The sequence below is a fragment of the Aethalodelphis obliquidens genome, unplaced genomic scaffold, assembly GCF_003676395.1.
Source record: "Aethalodelphis obliquidens isolate GAN/ISIS:26980383/991018 unplaced genomic scaffold, ASM367639v1 scaffold42, whole genome shotgun sequence".
NCBI classification, from domain to species: domain Eukaryota; kingdom Metazoa; phylum Chordata; class Mammalia; order Artiodactyla; family Delphinidae; genus Aethalodelphis; species Aethalodelphis obliquidens.
Window position 1 is genome coordinate 5,333,227 of NW_020837986.1, and position 17,984 is coordinate 5,351,210.

Here is a 17,984-nt window from a genome sequence, read left to right on the forward strand (position 1 = left end):
AGGCGGGGCACCACAAAGGTAGGAGAGAGGGCCCCCAGGGCGGGGGGAGACAGGTGGGCGAGAACCCGGGTGTCTACACACCTTCTGAGATGAGCTTCCTAACAGCTGGGGAGGCAGACCCTGTGAGGTGGTGCCTTGACAAGAGACACCCAATTAATAGGCAGCAGAGAAATGAGCTAGGACTTGAGGTTTTTGACATCAGAGCCCCTGGCGGTGAGAGCCAGGAAATATCCCACCTGGAGAACCTGAGAACCTGGACTCTGAAGTAGGCTTGAGGGGAACCCCTGGGGTGGGGGAGGGGAGCACCTCTGTGGTGGCTGTTCCTTTATAGGTGATTCACCGTTTGGCTGCTTGGGTTGGAGGAGGGAGGGCAAGAGAGGAGCATTCCAGGCAGAGGGAGCAGCCTGAGCAAAGATCCTAAGGCAGAAAAGTGCTTAGAGGGTTTGGGGACTGAACAGAGGCCAGCCTGGTCCATGCTGAGCAGGAGGGAGGGTGCGGGAGAAGGTGCTGGGGAGGGAAGCAGGGCCCAGGTCGCACAAGCATGTACAGGTCATGGCCGGGGGATGAGATTTTATTCTAAGGGCAGCAGGAAACCGTTGTACACTTTGCGTGGGGGCAAGATGGGCTGATTTATAGCTTAAAAAGACTACTCTGGCTGTTGTATGGTGAATGGGTGGAAGGAAGGTCACAGGGTATATTGGATGCGGTGGGTAAGGGAAAAGGAATTCAAGACGGAAGTGAGTCTGGAGCTCAGAGCAGAGGTTCAGGCTGGCAAAGAAAATTTGATGCTGTATTTCCTGTTAGCTCCCTCCCTGTTCTCAGCCAAGCTTCCTGTGAGTAGCTTTATCCACCATCTCTACTTCCTCGCCTCCTCAGCTCCAGCCTCTGTGCTCTGGCCTCTGTCACTGCCACTTCCCTGAAATGTCTAGGGCATAGGGCACTTAAGGCCCTTTATGATTAGCCAAGTCCAGGCCTTTGACCCTCTCCTGGCTTGAGCTGCATCCAGTCACACTGTGAGCCATTCCTGCCTTGAAATTCTCCTTAGCCCTCTGTCTCTCTGGCCCTTTTGTGGTCCCCAAGTCCTTAGACCAGTTCTGAAATGACAGCATTACCCAGGCTACTGACCTTGGTCCTCCTGGATTTCCTCTGTGCCTCTTGGAAAAGAAAGAGCCCTCTCCGCTTTCATCAGGACAATGCCTACTTGCCTTTCAGCTTCATGTCAGGTGCCCCCCACCTTCAGGAAGCCTTCCCTGACCCCTCAGGCTGGGTTAGGTGCCGCTTCTCCTCCATTTCCACTTCTCCTGGAGTATAAAGTGGATATGGTAGCACTTAGCACCCTGCTTACTTATTAGTCTCCCCAGTCTAACAGTACTGGAAGGATAGGATTACAACGAAATACCCTGTGATCTAGGACAAAGATTGCTTTCTCCAGTTCAGGTGAAAGCCACACTTTATAATGTAGGTATCTACACCTGATTGTATGTCCTTTAGTAGATCATTCATTTCTCACTGGGTCTGAGGGCTGTGAAGTCTGGTATAATGTCTTCTGTGAACAGAAGGAATTCATTTAGCTCCAAAGAATTAGTAATTGTCTCCATCTTCTGAAAGGAAAAAAAGCTGAGAATTTAAGAATATGAATTGCTTCAGAAGAGCTTCTGAAGACCGGCATTGCCTGGTAACTTGGTTCTCTGCTCCCTTGCCCCCACCCCGAAACCTGTCACAGGTGCCTCATGTTTTGAGATTCCACAGTTCTGGGTTTGACGTTCCAGCTGCCTCTATGGTGATGAGCATTAACGTTCTCCTGGGCTTAAGTGTGATCGCCTTCAAAGGCAGCAAATGGGCTGAATGAAAGATGTGCTTCTGCCTTTATATCCTTCCCTCCTGCTAACCAGGGGTGAAAAAGAAGAGGTGGGTAGAGACAGCAAAGTGTGCACGTTACACATCTGGAATTTCAGTAAGGTTCTGGGTGGTTAATGTCACTAAACTCTCATGCTTCTCTTTCAAATGCCTTTTTCTACCCTTTCTTTCTTTTTGTCGTTTCTCTCAGTTCCAAACCCACTTTATCTTTTTTGGCAGGTAGAACAAAGAAAAGAAAATGTCGAATCACTTTCTTCCCAGTGGCTGGATTTTTAGAATCTTTAAAAATTTTTTTCCCCGTGTTTAGTTTTCTGAGACTAACAGAGCAAAAAGCAGAGATGCCTTTGACTAAGTGGAACTCTTAGCTTCCTTACTCAAAATAATGCTGCAGGTTGTACTTGTGTTTTTTGGATGTAGTGTTGGGCTGATTATTTTCTAAGAAAAGAACACTGTAAGATTGTTATTTATTTATTTATTTATTTATTTTATTTATTTATTTTTTGCGGTATGCGGGTCTCTCACTGTTGTGGCCTCTCCCGTTGCGGAGCCCAGGCTCCGGATGCGCAGGCTCACCGGCCATGGCTCACGGGCCCAGCCGCTCCGCGGCATGTGGGATCTTCCCGGACCGGGGCACGAACCCGTGTCCCCTGCATCGGCAGGCGGACTCTCAACCACTGCGCCACCAGGGAAGCCCTGTTATTTATTTTTAAATTTAGACATCTCTCAAATGAAATAAGAATGCCTAAGTGTGTGTAACAAGGGACTAAGTTTGAGTCCCCACATTACTCTCTCGAGGGTTTGCTGTTCTCAGGATGAGAAATGCTTGCACACACACGAACTCCACTGTTTTGATTCCCACTTATGTTTATTTCTGGTGTCCAAACAAGACATTAGGATTACAGATGCTCAGATAGGAAAGGACGCAGGGTTTTCCAGTGTGCCCACCAGTGAGATCCCTTCTTACGTGGGGGACCCCTCTGTTAGCCTGAGAACATTCTTCCTCACAGGAAACTACAGTCTTTGACCCTTTGGATTTACTTAGTGAGTCTCTTCCACCACATGTTCAACCCTTTAAGTACTTGAAGACAGCTATCTTCCCTTTTATTGCCCAAGCCCTTCTTTATAGACTGTGGATTCCTGGTTTCTTCAGATATAACCTCCTTCCTTTTTCTACATATTGTGGTCCTAATAGAGCATCCCATGGTTTTGTTAGCTTTCTCTGGTGGCTCCATCTCTTGTTAAACTTACTCTCAGCTGAAACCCGCCCTCGTGGAACCCGCCTCTGAGCGGAGGTTCTAAAATGTCTATTTAACGGACTATTTTTTATCTCAGTGGTCTTACGTAACAGGAAAGCATTTTGTTACATTTGATAATGTTGTAATATACTTTCCCTTAAAAGAAAACAAAGGCTTTTAAGTCCTAGGGTGCAGGTAAAATACCAGTAAGGCATGGAATTTGATTTCTCGCCAGAGGAGGCTTAAGCAAGTTCAGTTGGGTCTGATAATAAAGGCTGGCATTGACTGTGCCCTCAGAGCATGCTGCCACTGTGCCAGGGATTGTTACACATATCATTTAGTTTCATACTCACAACGACCCTGGTAAATAATGATATCATTAATAGTAGACACTGTTACTGACCTCATTTTAATGGTGAAGAAATGGAGTCTTAGAAAGGTTGGGACTTGCCCATGTTTCACATATCATAGTGTGACCCAGACCTTGAGCTCCTCCTATGCCACTATCCTCCCTCTCTGACACCTTTCTGCTGGGTAAAGCTCTGTGTACCATGCCCTTCTCTTGTGCCTCACGTTTAGCTCTCTGGTTTTCTTAATTAAAAAGTAAATTTTAAAAAGAAAGAATTGGGTGGTTCTTTGCAACTCACCAGGGCCCCTAGAAGAGTGCTCTGCATATGGTGGGTGCTGACAGGAGAACTGAGGTCCTTAGTTCTGTGTCTCCAGGGCCAAGAAAAGTCCATCTTAAACCAGTAAAAGTCTGATGCTGTCATGGTGGGCTAGGACTAAACCTTTGATTTGCCTTTGGGCAGCTGGCTAGCACAGACCAAAGGGGAGAGTATGGTTATTGTCGTTGAGGTTGGACCAGCAGCCAGGACCGAATACAGGGATGTGATACCCAGATCAGTCTTGGCTCTGTCTTCCACACGCACCCTCTGTGAGCCTTAGTGTCCTCCTTTCCTGGGAGTTGGGAGGGAGAGAAATGTATGAGGGGAGCAGGGAGCTGTTTACTCCACGTTCTTTTCCCACTCTTCCAGAGGTTAAAATAGCCCATTTGGTGTTGGAGAGTCAGTTCTTGTGCCCTGTTTCCCAACTCCACACTTGAGACAGTGGCACAGTTGGAAGGATGGGACTTTGGGAAGCTGCTCTTTCCCCTCCCCCAGTCCCTAAGAAATTGGTGAGTTGGAGACCATTTTAAACTGGGGGTAAAACTGGAACTCTTTATTTTATTTACTTTTCTTTTTATTTTTTTCCCCCATATCTCCTCCCTCTTGCATCTCCCTCCCACCCTCCCTATCCCACCCCTCTAGGTGGTCACAAAGCACTGAGCTGATCTCCCTGTGCTACGCGGCTGCTTCCCGCTAGCTACCTATTTTACATTTGGTTGTGTATATATGTCAGTGCCACTCTCTCACTTCATCCCAGCTTACCCTTCTCCCTCCCCAAGTCCATTCTCTGTGTCTGCATCTTTATTCCTGTCCTGCCCCTAGGTTCTTCAGAACCATTTTTTTTTTAGATTCCATATATGTTAGCATGCGGTATTTGTTTTTCTCTTTCTGACTTACTTCACTCTGTATGACAGTCTCTAGGTCCATCCACTTCACTACAAATAACTCAATTATGTTTCTTTTTATGGCTGAGTAATATTCCATCGTATATATGTGCCACATTTTCTTTATCCCTTCATCTGTCGATGGACACTTAGGTTGCTTCCATGTCCTGGCTATTGTAAATAGAGCTGCAATGAACATTGTGGTACATGACTGTTTTTGAATTATGAAAACTGGAACTCTTTAAGTGAGCCTGGACTGAGGAATTAAAATCTAGGTCTGCCCAGAATGTCACCCCCAGTTCACAGGGCCCCAAGGGTTTAGGAGCTGATGTTAATTCCCCTGTGGTCTGAGGAGAGGGGCTCAGTTGTAGGACTACTTCAGGCCTAGTGGGGGAGCACAGGCTAGTCCTGCCAGTCAGGTATCTTAGAATCATCAGGTCCTGCCTGTGTGTGCCTCTCAGCCTGAGATGAACTCTGGAACTGCCCATTCTCCCTGTGATTCAAGGTGTAAATGCTGTAGATGGAATGCTGTCGATAGGACTTTATTAGTCAGAGTCCCGACAGGAAAAGCTGGTATTCTCAATTTAGGGAAATGATGGGAGAGTTAAAGAGGTGTGGAGAGGTGCTCGCTTCGGCAGCACATATACTAAAATTGGAACGATACAGAGAAGATTAGCGTGGCCCCTGCGCAAGGATGACACGCAAATTCGTGAAGCGTTCCATATTTTTGACACAAGAGGGAAGAGAGATGGGAACATATGTATATGTATAACTGATTCACTTTGTTATAAAGCAGAGACTAACATACCATTGTAAAGCAATTATACTCCAATGAAGATGTTAAAAAAATAATAAAAGAAAAAAAAGAAAAAAAGAGGTGTGGATAGGATGTAGAGGAAATCTCAAGGGACAGAGCAGGAACCCAGAGTTGTGGTAATGGTGGAACTAATACCACCCCTAGCTGCAGTGAGACAAGTGGATGGAGTGGCCATCAGAAGCCAGAAGAGATTGTCGTTTAGAAGAGGTCACCTTGAGAGGAGCAGTGACTTCTGGTTGAGGGATACAGCTGGCAGAAGTAGAATATTCGAATTCCTAACCTCACCCTTTCCTCGCCCTGTGCCCCCACCCCCTGTTTCCTTCCCTGACCTCTTTCTGGGACTCAGCATTGGACAAACTCAATTAGAAGTCTAGGGCACAGAGGCTTGTTGATGGGATCCATAGAGATCAGTCTGCGGGGGCAGGAGCAAGGTAGGGAAGGGTGGAGAGTGCACCTGGAGAGCAATAGAAAGATACTAGACAGAAGGACCACGTGACTTCACGATGGACAGAACTTGTGTGTGCGTGTGTGCGTGTGTGTGCGTGTGTGTGTGTGTAGTGCAAGGTGGGAAAAAAGGATAAGGTAAGCATTTCTTACCATAGCCACGTGTTAGGTACTTTCTCCTGATCCAATCACCTTGCGGGGTAAGTAGAAGTATTTATATGTTATAGATGTGGACAACTTGAACCCAAATCTCTTGTCCCTAAGTCAGTTGAGTCCTGGTGATCCCCGTGGTGACAGATGGTAGCCAGATAGCTCTCACATCTGACTTTCTCTGAGCCCATTCCAGAAAGCCACCGTTCATGGCATTGCTGGGAGAGCCGGGGGGAACTGTAAAAGAGCTGCTGTGTATTTTTTTTTTTTTTCCTTCACATCTGTGAACTTGAAGAGAAGGGGAAAGAGGAGGAAAAAAATTCAACTTGGCATGAACGATGTTAACTGAGATCAAATAAGGTGAAAAGCAAAATAGAATCCAGAAATTTAGTTTTGCTTTTACCCAAAGTTCATGCGCAGCTGCTGTACAAAGTCCTTTTTACTTTCCACGAATGTTAAGCACTGTTCATAACATGAATCTCATTTTCTTTTACTTTTAGTTGTTTATGAAAAATAGCTTTATAAAAGACAAAGAACCAATTGAACATTAAGCTCCAACTGTGTGTCACCTTTGTGATTTCATTTCTTGCTGATACACAAATTATTACACTTACAAGTTAAAATTATTTTGATTCCTGATACATTCATTGTAAAATTATTTATTGAATGGTCAACAGTGAAATTGAAATTTTAAATTTAAAAAAGAGAAATTCTCACAACCTAGAAAATAAACTTTAAATTTTTCTTTTTTTTTCTAGTTTTCATTACATGCATACATAGATTTTACATGGCTAGAATTGTGCAAGTTTATGTTGTTTTCTTGTCATTAGGTGTATATTTCCATGTTGCTATATAACCTTCATGATTATTTAAAATAGTTTTTCAATTCACCTTAAACATTCTCCTACTTGTTAGATGTTGTTTATTTCCCCTGCTTCATGCCATAAAAAGATTGGCGGTTTTATTGAACATTTAAGTGGTTTATTTACTGTTTTTCTTTATAAACGTTGTTCATTTGAATCTCCATGCATCTAGTTTCCCCATCCCCTCCCTCTTTTGTTCTTTGTGGCAGAGGGAAAGGAATTGTTATTTTTTTAGGATAATTTCTCAGCAGTGGGATGAGCAACTCTGAAGGTATATCAAGGGACATTAAATAGAGTAGTTCTAAGGGTCACTGAGAGAAGTAAGATTACAGTTAAAATGAGTCATTAAGCAGAATTGTTGCTTAAAATGTTAATACGGATTTTTATTAAATCCTAGGTTTAAAAAACTACTGCTAAAAGAGAAATTAGACACCATTTACATTTACATATAAAATTTAGCTGAAACCCTAAGTTGTGATTAAGTTTAAAAAAATTTGTTCTTGGCTAAATTGAATATAGTGTAATTCTGAACAAATTTTGTGTTTGATTAATGATATTGGCCCCGGTTATCCTGTATCCCTGGAATATAGCATTGGCCCGGGAGTCCCCTGGGCTACTCCCCGGGAAGCATGCATCCCCTCCCTAACCCATTCTGCTCAGCCCAGGGGGGCCAGGCCACTTTCATCTGTGCCCTCTTTATGAAGGTGGAGCCCCCTGGCCAGAGGGGCTTCCTTGTATGGTGCCCTTGCCCTTCCACTTGCCTTCCGTCTGCCACAGTTCTGCTTTCTGGAACAACAGACAAGTTTCTTCCTCTAGTCGGGAAGCTTTAGAAAATCAGAGAGCAGTTCTGGTTTTCGCTCTGTCCTTAGCTCCTGGCATAGTGCCTGGCACATAGCAGAGTCTCAAAAACACATTTGCAGAATGAAATGTCTTGAGACGGTCCTTTAAATGTGTGAATACAACCATGATGTCCCCACTTAGTCGCCTCCTCTTTGGGTTTAATGTCCTCTAGGTCAGCCATTCCTCATGGAACACTCTCCAGATCCCTTTCCCTCCCAGTTGGGTTCTCACCATTGTCTTTGACCACGGTTTGCTCTCAGTCACACTTAGAATATGTGGCCAGATCTGCAGCCTGTTCTCCAGAAGTGGTCTGATTTGCAGTAATACAGTCAAGTGTGCACTACTTTTTTTTCTTTAGCAAATTGCTGGTTGCTTACATCTTTTCACGTGATCTGCTATCAAGCCTGGCCTGCTCCAGGAGGTGCTTGTGCAATTGAGTGTTTCCTTCTAGATTAGTGTCACTTGGGATTTGATGAAGGCTCTTCAGTATCTTCATGTGAGTCATTAGTAAAAGTGAGGAAGAGGGGAGGCCCATGGAAGAGCTCTGGAAACCTCCCTCCACATTGACAGTAATCCCCTAATCCCATGCTTCTTTCAAACTGTGATGTGCATACAAATTACCTGGGGGTTTGGTTAAAATGCAGATTCTGATTCAGTAGGTCTGGGTGCACTCTGAGATTCCGTCTTTCTAACAAGTTGCCAGGTGATGCTGATGCTGCAGGTCTATCAGGTCATACTTTGAGTAGAAAGGCCCAGTTTTGGGAAAGAGTTGTTCATGAGAAAAAATCCTTCAGTGTTTGGATAGCTGTGCTGTGCCCATCAGAGCCCCCAGAAGATACTCTCTGATACAGATACTTGGCCCCAAATACTCAGAGGTTCATCTCCTACCTCACTAAGTAAATGAAGAAAACAAGAGTGATGCTATTTCGCCAGCTTCCAAGTGGTATGTACCTCTCTGTGCATGTTTGTTGGACCCTTTATTCCAGCCTGACTAGCCGTTATCCAACATATTTGGTATCTTTTCAAGTTTCTTGTCATCTGGACATTTGATAAAAGTGCTCATGTAAACTGAGCACTTTAAAAATTTTTTCATTGTTATGGTATACCTTCATATACCAGAAAGTTACCAGAAGAGAAACTGAATGGATATTTAGTTTTTTAAACATTGGTTATAAGATACAGTGTTCCTGATAAAATTCTTTTATAAGAAATATTATGGAGCATCCAAATTTTTTTACTCTATTGGAATTTGGAGAAAATGGATGCATTGTTGAAATTACATTCCTAAGCTGAAATATCCTCATGTAGCTGGCAGCCTTTCAGTAACAGATTTAGCAAGTGAGTCTGTAGAACACAAGGCAGGGAGGTCATGAGCACCTGACCCCCCCTTTCTCCAAGGTTTCTCTCTCTTAGCTCAGGGGACAGGTACTTTTCTTTTGCCCTTTGTACAAGGCAGGTAACACTGTGGCCAAGACTTTTTTGGTCAGTTCAAGGAATGATTATTATGTCAAAATGTAGAGAGAAAAAATATCGACACTTACTTATTTTGTAGAGCTTATTGTGACCTGGTCACCTTTTCCTTTTTTTTTTTTTTCCCCCACTGGAAACGGAAGGAATTTTGATTTAATTTTATTATTTATTTTTTGATTGGAACATAGGTGATGTACAATGTTTCAGGTGTACAGCAAAGTGATTCCGTTATGTGTGTGTGTGTGTGTGTATAGTTCCCTGTGCTGTACAATAAGTCCTTGTTGTTTATCTGTTTTCTGTATAGTAGTGTGAATCTGTTAATCCCAAATTCCCGATTTATCCCTCCCCCCTTTTCCTTTTTTGAAAATAGTAGGTGTGGCCACCACCATGGAAGGTATGCAGCTCACTGAATATCAAAAAACCCTCTCTCTCTGGGTTCTTAAAGCCCCTTAGCCCTGAGTTTGTCATTTGAGCCTGTGGGAGACAGGTACGGAGCGACCTGTAGTTGCTGCTGTAGTTCACCCATTAATTTCCTCCCTTTCTGTAATGGTTTTCCAAGATCAGTCAGAGGTCTCTTTGTTCTTTCAGCAGCTCACATGCAAGCACAAGTGCAGCAGCAATTATGCCTTCCCTTTAACAATTCTTTTATTATAGTAATTTTCAAATATGTATTATGAACCTCCATGCACCCATCATATAATCTCAACAATGTCAGCATCTTTCTAATCTTGTTTCTTCATTTATTTCTCACCCCTCTTCATCCGCTTCCCCACCCACTAGCATACATGGTCTTCCCCCCCCCGCCCCATCTTCTAGTCTTTTAAAGCAAATTCCAGATAGCCTGTCATTTCATCTGTAATACTTCAGTATGTAACATAACAGAGAAATTTTGTAAAACTTTTTAAATTGAAGTATAATATACATAAAAATGAACATAAGTGTAGAGGCTGGTGAATTTTCACAAACTGAATAGGCCTATATAATGAGCACCCAGATCAAGAAACAGAGAACATTGCCAGCACCAAGTGGTGGACTTCTGGCTTTTCTGGATAAATTCAATGTTAATCTCCAACTTGTCATTTACTAAACATTCTGAACCTATTTCAGTGCATAATTGAAGCTTTTATGGTATGTCCACAGTTTAATTAAGTAAATGTAATGTAAGTAAGTTTTCATTCCAAATAGATAAAACACAATTTGCCTAACTCTGATTGAAAAAAGAAAGTATTATTAGTCTCAATGAGTTGATCACTTCAACCACTGTTGATTAATGTGTTTAGATAATTTTGGCTCCTAAGTACTAAAGACAGTGTCTTTCAAACATGTCCTAAAAGTTGAGTCCTGTGACTAGACATTAAATTAGGAAATCCCAACCACAGGAGAAAGACAGTAGCAACAAAAATAAAGCTTTGATATTGACAATAATTAGACTGCTTTATTTTCAGTGAAAATTAAGCAATAATGCCCATATTCAATCCAAGTTGAAAAGTAGTGACTTGAATGCATTAACAATGATTGAATAATAGTACTTTAAAAAACCTATAACTATAGTGCCATTAACATAGCTAAAAATATCAGTAAGTTCTTTAATATCATCTACTAATCTGTACACTAAAATTTTCCTTATTGCTCAAAAATGTCTTTTTTTTTAGATTCATGCTTTAGTTAATGGCCCATATAAAAATCGTTGTAGGTTTAGAAGATATATTTCTTAATCTATCTTTTATTGTTTTCACATAACCACTGCTTTCATACAATGCTCATGCTCTGTGCTTGCTAAATTAGTACCAAAGACAAATGTAGTCATTTTTTATCATAATTATTGCATCTTTGGTTAGAAGAGAGGATATTTTAAAAACTGATCCAGCCATCTTTTCCAAATCTGTACTAACTTGCTCTAGTACAGTACCAATTTACGGACACTTCTGTAACCCTCCTTCTGCAAAATGAATTGTATTATTCTGGATTTGCTTTTCTCTGGCAGCATTTCTCATCGACTTCCACACATTCTTAAAGTTTTATGTAAATTCTTTTCTCTTCCCTTTTTCATGTGGGTAGCCCACCTTGAGGTTACGTGACTCCCCTTTCAGTAATAGAAGGAGCACTACATGGGGGAAAAGAAGCCTGGGTTCAAATCTCAGTTCTACCACTTACTGTGTGACCCGAGGTGGTGTATTTAACTTCCCCAATTATTTGTAACATGTCTACTTCCTTTTCAGTGGCCTGCATCAAACAATACCACAAATTGTTTAAAATCTCCAAAAGCTCCCCAAATCTGTAGGCAGGGAGGAAACAAATTATCGAGTCACTGCTTGTCTTCCCAAATTACAACTTAGGGAGCATTGCCTAAGGAGCCAGGATGGGAGGCCCCTAGACTCACAAAGTGGGAGAGGAGAACCAGGAAGGGAGATGGTAAGTAGTATTTACTGAGTGCCTGTAATCTCTTTTCCATGTGCTCATTTGGACCTCATAGCTGCCCTGGTAATTTTATGATCAGTGTAACATTGCCTCTGCCAAGGTAGCCAAGTGGTTAAAAGCCATAGTCTGGGTTGAAATTCCTGCCTTGCCACTGTGTGACATAAGACAGGTCCCTTGGCCTCTCTGTGTCTGATTCCTCATCAATAACAGGGAGGTAATGAGAATCTGTTTTATAGGGTATTGGTGAGGATTAAATGAAATAAGTGTGTGAGGTGCCAAGCACAGTATCTGGTATGTAATCAGCATTCAACAAAGCAAGCTGCTATTTATCCTTTACTTCTTTTTAGACTTAACAGTCTTTCTAAAGGAAGGCTGTAGAATTTTAGTAGCTTAATAACATTCAAAATTGTGACCACAGATTTAGCAGATTTTCCAACAACCAGAACAGAACTTTGTCAAACATAGGAGTGCTTTCCTTTCAAACTGGTCATCTTGAAACCTTCTTATGTATTCCAGTGTTGCCTGTGCCTCAAAATGTGTTTGGACTTCTTTTTACTAATTTTTAGTCTATAGGTGTCTTTTTGCTAAAATTAGGCCTAAGATAAAGGTGAATACTTACATAATTAAATTTATTTATTCAACAGACTTTTATTGACCACCTACTGTTTGTCAGCTACTGCTAGACACTAGGATAATAGCAGTGAACAAGTAAGATGGGGTCATTTCCCCATGGCATTTGTAATCTAAGGGGCAAAAAGCTTTCATCAGCTTGGATTGTATCAAAAATGTGACAGCACTAATTGACATTGTTAAAACAGCTGAAAAGAAAAATGCAGATTTTGGAATATTTTGTAGATATATCCAATACATCCATGATATGTTATTCCAAAGGAAGACAGATGCTTTCTTTATGAATAAATGAGATGTACTGAGGGAGACACTGATCTGTATCTGTGCAATGATGTAACCAGACCTTTAAATTCAAATTTGGAATAAGACAAGGAGCTCCTTTATCTCTTCTCTGCTTGACTGTGACTTTGGAGTCATTCATGAACTTGAAATTGGAAGCACAGTTACATTAAACAACACAATTGAAACTAAATTATCACTCACCAGTAGCCTGGTGATGATTGAAAATAATTCTTGGTTATGCACTCAAGAGTATTTGTCCGGCTTCGGGTCTGGATTGGAGCTGGAGGGTCCCAGGCACTCATCTCCTCAGTGGATGCCTCCCGGCCCCACCACCGCCCTGTGCGGCGGGACAGGGAGCCTGGAGACCCAGCTGGGAACTTAGAATGGTAGAGGAAAAAGATATTTTTTCTCCCCTACAGTTTCTGGTGACTATGAAGGGATGGCTGGGGCACCCCACTTGTTCTGGAAGCTGCAGGTGGGATCTTGTGAAAACTGACAAAAGTCAATGAAAAATAAGAATTCTTACTAAAGTCAGCCCTCCCAGATCTCTGTTTATAGTGCTCTGTCAAGAGAGGAAGACAGTTGTGTTTTACTCCTGATTCTTCCCTGAAAGTGTTTACAATCAGCTATAAGTAAGAATGCTCCATGATGCCATCATGTGAATAACTTTGAGACCAGGCCAATGGACTGAAAATGCCCCTTATTAAATGCAGGATTACTCACATCATACAGAGACCTAAGAAGTGGGCATTTACTCCTGTCTATACCACCACCTCCTGAAATGAGACACAACTGTTTGAATGGACTGACTGATTTCCAGGATTGAGATTGATTCAGGTTAATGGAGACGGAGTCTAATCCCTAAAGAATGGTATCTAAGTTTGTGAAGAACCTGCCAAGTTTGTTGTGGTGATACGTGATGGATCTTTTGGATTTAGATACCTGCAGTGTTTTCAACGTATGTTTAGTATTAAAATTATTCCTGGGTTCTTTGAAAAAAAAAAAAAAAAGACTCTTTGTTAGGTTCCATTGGTTAGCATGTCTAAAAAGTGTGTTGATTTCTTAAAACTTTGCAAATATTTGTGTGTATTCAATTTTAACACCTTAATGTTAAATAATTGCAAATAAATACATAAGTAACATATATAAATAAACATAATTATGGAGTCCCAAAATTCAGAGGAGCTTTAAAGATAATTTAGGATAGTCACCCTTATAGTGCAGAAATGCCTTCAAGCCTACATCCAACACCTCTGCTGATGGAGAATGTTTAACTATAGACCAGGGGTCATGGGCATATAATAGAAAGGTGGGGGGACTTCCCTGGTGGCGCAGTGGTTAAGAATCCGCCTGCCAATGCAGGGGACACGGGTTTGAGCCCTGGTCTGGGAAGATCCCACATGCCGCGGAGCCACTAAGCCCGTGCGCCACAACTACTGAAGTCCGCACGCCTAGAGCCTGTGCTCTGCAACAAGAGAAGCCATGACATTGAGAAGCCTGCGCACAGCAACGAAGACCCAACGCAGCCAAAAATAAATAAATAAAAATAAATAAATTTTTAAAAAAGAAAAGATTAAAAAAATAAATAAAGGTGGGAATTTGTCTTTATAAGACAGGCGTGGTAGTTACCTATGGGAATCTTTTGGGCCCTGTCTGAGTACAATTGTTTTTCCAAGTATCATCTGGCCAACTAAGACTTGTCTTCCACAGTCCAGTTTCTGCCTCTGGACCTCCAGTTTGTAGCCCTTCCAGTAAACTCTGGCACTGGCTAAAGAAACATCCTAGGATCTTTTTAGTTTTCTAAACTTGTAATTACCATTATAGCACATGGTTTTAACCATGTTTTAAATTAGCTAATATTTATTAAGTGTCTATTGTGTACCAGTCACTCTTCTAGGCGAAAGGTATGATAGCACCAAGCAAAAAGCAACTACCATCATGGAGAGTTCATGAATGAGTGGCCCTAAAGTTGCAGTCGAATGTGAAATAAAGGAAATGGATCAGGTCTGAGGGAGATGATGATTCTGGCTTGGGACATGTTGAACACGGGAGGTAGTGGGCCATCTGAGAGCAGATATCTGATGGACAGCTGGCTCTGTAGTTGAGGGAAAACTGGCTTTGGGGATTGTTGGCATGGAAGGTGGAATTTGAAACAATTGGAGCAGAGGTCAGGAAGGGAAAATGAGTGGTCTGAGAGAAGAGAGTCTAGCATGGCATGATGTTTGGTACCTTGTAAAGTACCAAGTAGATGTTTATGAATTCATTTATTTGATGTACAGCTGTGTTCTTTTTGAAGTAACTATGTAATAAGCATTGCTTTTTTTTTTTTTAATTTTTGGCTGTGTTGGGTCTTCGTTGCTGCACACTGGCTTTCTCTAGTTGAGGCGAGCGGGGGCTACTCTTTGTTGCGATGCGCGGGCTTCAGTAGTTGTGACACGTGGGCTCAGTAGTTGTGGCTCCTGGGCTTAGTTGCTCCGCGGCATGTGGGATCTTCCCAGACCAGGGATCGAATCCGTTTCCCCTGCATTGGCAGGCAGATTCTTAACCACTGTGCCACCAGGGCATTCCTTATTCGGTAATTGTAACATTATGAAGCAAGTACAATTTTCTTGTTACTTTGGGGAAACTTTCTTCTATTACAGAGGTTTGAGAAATGGAGGTTTTCATGTAATAACCTTTCCTTTTTTTTCTTTTTAGATTTGCATAAGTAATTCACAAACTTGTAACAGCCAAAAAATACACGAGTATAGAGAACAAAATTTGTCCCTTTACCTCTCTCCTCACCCTTTTCCCACCCAAGACTTTTCAATGACTTTCCATGTACTGTTCCTAAGAGAAGCTATGTTCTGAACAGCGTCTAGGTTGGAGACTGGAGAACGCGATTCCTCTTGTGTGTCTTTGACTCACAGTGACCATAGATGAGTTATATTAATATTCATTCACTGCCTCCCCAGGAGATGTACTTGCCTTTGCCCTTAGTGGTGGGCAACCTTGCCTTTATAGGAAGTCATTCAACTGCATAGTTAGTGGATACCTGGAGCTCCATATTATGGACTTTCCGAAGCTCTGTTACAGCTGGACCGATGCAGGTTAGGGGAAATATCTCACTTCCAGGGTATAGAAAATCATTGGCGTGTGAACACATGCATATGTGTGCGCACACGTGCGTGCACACACACACGGGATACCTAAAGAGTTGTGACGTATCTTTGGTGAGGCACTGAATCGTGGGTGTTATTACTTGTACCAATCTCTAGCTGATCAAAATAATCATCTTTAGGGAACGTTAGTGAGAAGTTAGTCACGAGACACTGTACATTTTATTAGGTTCCTTATTTGCCCAGTTTTACTGCATGTAATGGGCCTAAGTTTCTAGAGTTGATGCTTGGCCATCATTTAGAGGTGACCTCGTTAGAGGCGCCTAAATGTGTCTAATGGATCTCTGCGGCATTGCCTCCACAGTGTTTAATATGCATAAAATAGGTGCTTGAGGAAAACTGTTACTTGGCAGGGAGGATGAGAAGAGAACTGTGATTGCCCCTAGTGTCTGCAGTATTACCACAGGATCCAGAGCAAAATCACTGAAAGGGTATTTAGTGTTTCTTTGACAACTTGCTGATCTCTGGTCTTCCCCATCTTGGTAAAATAGTACCTTCGCAGACTTGGTGGTAAAGTCAGAAACCTGGGAGTCATGCTTAACCACTCTGTCCCTCATGCCCACTCCACCAAAAGGCCTGCAGATCCCACCTCCAACACACAGAAAGCCCACCTCCATTGCCAGCGCCCTAATGCAGGTCGCTGTCATCCCCGTCTGGGACTTCTGCGGTGGCCTTCTGCCTTCCTTTTCGGCTTCCTCTCTTGTCTCTCTCCCATGCATTCTATACTTTAACCAGAGTGATCTTTTTGGAAACATAAATCAAGTGTGGATTTACTCCCCTGCTTAAAACTCTTAAATGGCTTCCCATTGCACTTAGGATAAAATTTTTAAATCGCCAGTTTGGTCTGCAAGGCTGCATGACATGGCCTTGGACTCGCTAACGTGATTTTGAACCCTCTCACCTACATTTGGCACCATCCGTCCAGTTCCTGGAGCCAGGTTATCCTTTTATTTGAGCCCAACTTTCTCTGTAGGCATCAAAATTAAGTAGTAGCATTTATGTTTCCTCCACAAATAAGAAAAGACTTTAACCTGTGTCTGCTTCTTTTTTCCTACTCCTTTGGTTCCCAGATTTTTTTTCAAAGTTTCTGATTAATTTTCTATATTATACCTGTGCTCTTTCAAGAATTCTTATTAGCAGTTGCATTGCACTTCACATTATATTTGAGCAATAATTGTTGAGATTTAACTATAAGTTTTACTTATTTCTTTGATCGACACTGCTTCTTGTATCTCAATTTGACTTTTATTTCTTAAATTTAAATTACATTTTGCTAAGGTACAACTTTGAGTATAAGTCTTATACTTTATAAGCTTATACTTTAAGTATGTCTCTTATACTTCTTTCCCTTCCAAAGTGCATGGGTGGTGAACTTCATGGAGCTCTTGCACACCCCCAAATATCTTCATTTTGCCTTCATACTTAAATGATGGTTTTAGGGGGATCTAGGGTTCTAAGTTTAAAATGACTTTTTTCCTTCAAAAGTTTGTAGAAATTGTTTCATTTGTGTTTTAGCATCTGGTGTTATAGATGAGAAGTCTGATGCAAATCCACTTTTCCTTTTGTTATGGTTCGTACCCCCGCCATCCTTCCCCACCTTAGATTGTCAGGGTCTCTTTATTTTTGCAGTTTAAAAATTTCACCAAGTTGTATTTAGGTGTTTCTTTTTTCAGTGTTGTTATAAACCATTGGCAGACCCTTTCAACCTCGCACTCAGGTCCTTTTTCAACTTAGAGAAATTTGCTCCTGCTCTTTCTTTGATATTTCTTTCCCCTCTATCCTCTCCCTTTGAAAAAACTAGATGTATATTAGATATACATTGGATCATCTAGATTTATCCCCCCACCCCATATTTCTTATCCCTTGGTTTGGGAGAATTTATCAGTTCAGCCTTCCAGATCACTCCTTCCATCTTTGATCATGCTTATTTTTCTATACAGGGATTTGCTGTTGAGGGATTTAAAAAATGATTTTTTTTTGTAGTTTTGTTTCCTTATTCTCCACTGGTAACTTATAGTAGTGCTTTTCCCCGCCTTAGTATCTTATCTTTGAAATGGTATCTTCATAGATCTTTCAGGGAACACTAAAATTATTTTGTTTCCTTTGTTAACCCTGTTTCCTCTGGGCTTGGTTCCTCTATTCAGTTTGGTGCCTCCTTTCAATCTATTGTTTTTCTTAGTGTTTTATTCTTAGTTAGTTTTCTTTCTTTTTTTTTTTTTTTTAATTTTTTTTTTTTTTTTTGGCTGCCTTAGGTCTTTGTTGCTGCACACG

At 41.7% G+C, this 17,984-nt stretch overlaps 1 protein-coding gene and 1 non-coding gene across 9 annotated transcripts in view; both read left to right on the plus strand.

Annotated features, from left to right (window-relative positions):
* Positions 1 to 17,984, plus strand: part of ZHX3 (zinc fingers and homeoboxes 3) — a 143,954-nt gene that overhangs the window by 34,073 nt on the left and 91,897 nt on the right. The window lies entirely within an intron of this gene.
* Positions 5,264 to 5,370, plus strand: LOC113605483 (U6 spliceosomal RNA). The gene has a single exon (XR_003427248.1). It is a non-coding gene; the product is annotated as a U6 spliceosomal RNA (small nuclear RNA).